The following is a 3,516-nucleotide window of genomic DNA, read 5'->3' as shown; positions in this document are numbered from 1 at the left end:
TAATTGAAAAATAACTACCCTAATAGAGTTTTTTTATTTCTTAGGTGAAACTTCAGAATCTCGTCACATATGAACTTGAAATTACAAGATAATGATTGTTTATTCAAAGACTTTCAAGATAATGATTGTTTTTTCAAAGACAGTTGATAGAATATGATAGAATCGATAATTCATGTTTTGATGATAGACAAGAAGCGCAAATAATCAGTAGCAAATGTACGCAGCAAAAGAAGCCAAGCTCGAGTCCAAGATCGAGTAAAATGGGTCAGCCATGTAATCAAGAAAATAGAGCTATTTGTCAAAGCCAAAAATAATATATTAAAGGTATAAGTTGATACAAATAAGGAAAACCTTAAATATATTATTAAGGAAGGAAGTTGTATATAATAAGGATTGTACTTTAAAAGGGAATCCTTGTTCAACAATAACTTCCTTACCTTATCTGATAAGGAGTGTATAAGGCAAAAGAAACTCTATAAGAAGAGCACGATGCTAGAGAAGAATTCGACGACTTCACGCAGAGAACAAGGGAGAATTATTCATCAAATTGAAGTCTTCAAGGTTGATAGGATTACTACGTTTAAAATATTCTTGAGTGAGAAGGTTTTATCGTGTAGAACTATTTGTCTTGTTTTTGTTCTTAATTGTAATTTACAGTTTATTGTACAAAGGGTGGGTTTGGCTCTTTGTAGGGTTGAGTGTTAGTGAGAAGTTGTAACAAAAGGTGGGTTTGACCTTTTGGAGAGATCGATTGGAGTCAATCGAGGGAGTAGTAGAGATAAGACTTTTTGATTATTGAGTTGTAATCACAAAATCTTATAGTTGAATTAATAAAACGAGGTTTTTCCTTCCTTGAGTGAGGAAGGTTTTTAATTCAATAAGTGTTTGTGTCTTTACTCTGTCTTTACTTAAAAGCAACTTACACGAACCTGGTTCGTGTTCTGGGGTAAGGTTTCTTCAACAGTGTTGAGAAATGACCGATAGTAACAATGACTTTCAAGATAATGATTGTTTTTCAATGACACAGTTGAGAAATGACCAATAGTAATCGACAATCTATATTTCTACACCAAAAAAGTTATCAACAACAACATACTAAATGCAGTTGATATTACCAATCGAGAAGGGAATGCAAATACGATATTCCGATAAATTTATAAAATAAAATTCATACACTTTAAATTCTGACTATCGGGACGGAAGTGAGTAGATTAGGTTTGGTTTTGGTCGTGTGGTTGGACTGCAAAAGTCCCAAAAGGCAGAGTACATAAGCACTTTCTGGAAGACTGCATGCATATATGTTTTTTCTCTGCAATACTCTGTGTAAGTAAATTCACGTGTGCTCTGCAAAACCAGCTACTAACAACCCCACCCCCACTCCCTTTGTTTTTTTTTACGTAGTTAAAAACGACAGTTTGATGTATAAAATATCTCGTATTCACGTAGGATTTATATACAGGTTTTCCTCTAAGGATTAATATGATATAGAATCGAAGGCAATCTATATATATATTAATATAAGTATTAGTGATTGTTTTTATAGGTTTGTTTTTGACGCGGTCAAATGGACAATCTAGTAAATAAAACATCTAATGTTCATATAGGGTTTGCTTTTTAATGGTTGCTTCCACGACTCGGTTTTTCATGTGATTGTGGATCTAAATTTTAGACATTATATTGTGAGTTATTCTGAATATAAGATGTAAGTTACAAATATATATTAATAAGCTCTACATATGTTTTCGTATGTATATTATAAGTTTCGATAGCAGAGAACGTACAAAATTCTGTAAGTTAACTCGTGAACCGTTGGTTAGATTCAACAGTAGACTGGTTAGTTGAATATTCTTTGACGAAAAAAATATATTATACATTAATATAACTTTGTACATACTACACTAAACCAAAATTTTAACTTCAAGAATTCTAAAAATAAAGAAACGAACACACGCTCATCAATCGAGGTATCGAATAACTATTAAAGCTTATTGGGCTTATGAGAAAAAACCTTATTGGGCTACTATCTAGAGATATTGGGCTTTGCTAATTAGTGTTGTGTTGGGAAGAGGTATTGGGTGTCATTGTTGGTGGGCTTTGGAGAGTGGAAATATCGTGAAAATAGCGTTATTGATCTCTTTTCGATCATTGTATTTAAAAAATAGCTACTATATTGAAGTTTCAAATGTCATATGTGAAAACGGTATGTGATAACGTTTTGAAGCTCCATAGATCTGTTGAATTTGAAACGTCACGATCGTGATTATATTTCAATAATATAGGCTAAAAAATTAAATATTTATACATGTTTAATAAACTTCTTAATACAAATACATTATTTGAGCAAAAGGTACTGAGTTCGATCAAATCAATATCCAGGTTACTAGCTCCGCCCCTACGTGAGAGGTGGGGGGGGGGGAGAGGTTGAGTGAAGAATCAAAACTAAATTAAACTATGCATGAAAGCAAAGAATATATGCTACAATAAAGTCCATAGGAGAATTTTTAATGAAATTTTATCTGTTAAATTCCAGTAAAAATTAAGTATATGGTAGAATTATTGCAACACAGTATATTCCAAGTGACACATTTTATTATTCTAAAAATTCCTACCACTGACAAATTTTAACTTATTTAATAAATATTTAAATAGCACTTTTAAAAATGACAAAAGAAGTATAAAATATAATGTTTTCATTAAGTATATATAAATATTTATATATATATTTTTCTGCCTGCTCCAACTATATTATATATTTTTAATTTTACAAATAATTAAACGTGAAACTTTAGAAAAGATTCTTTGCCTTGATAAAACGCATTCCACTTTGTATTTTATCCTCAAAGTTGTAAGCTTATGGAATATTTTTTTTGTGTGTTCCAACTAAAATATTCTCTAAGTAAATTATTATAATAAGCATTTAATTGACAACTACCTAAAAACTTTGTTATCACATGTTAAACTATAAGAAAAGTAATAAATATTTACATTGTTAATGTCTATAATTTAAATACTCAGAATATTATTGGTTTGAAAAGGAATTTTGAAACAACAAAAAATTATCTATGTTTAACATGTAAGTCACGAGTTCAAACCGTAAAATCAACTATTGATGTTTACATCAATATGCTACTAACATTATACCTTCTTAGGGTGCATTTATTTCATCGTACCTTGCATGAACATGAAATAATCTTTTAATCTGTAATCATTATTCTTTTAACGTGCCTAAGGTAAAAGTCCTGCTTTTATATAATAGTCTGCAAATCACATAAAAAAAAATAACCCATACTAAATAAAACATGAAACGTTTCATACACACGGAATAGATGGTGAAGTTCATTAAAGGAATAAATGGAAAAGAGATAGAAAACAATAATAATTAAAGAACATGAGGTCAAAAATAGGGGACCAAAATGGGACTACAATGTGCCTAATAATTATTCACCAGCAAAAAGTTGATTTATTTTATTAAAGGCTCATTAACGAGGAAGTGATTATTAGGAACTTTTTATTTTA

The sequence above is a fragment of the Solanum pennellii genome, chromosome 12 (assembly GCF_001406875.1).
Source record: "Solanum pennellii chromosome 12, SPENNV200".
Taxonomy (NCBI): domain Eukaryota; kingdom Viridiplantae; phylum Streptophyta; class Magnoliopsida; order Solanales; family Solanaceae; genus Solanum; species Solanum pennellii.
This window is presented reverse-complemented; position numbering follows the sequence as displayed.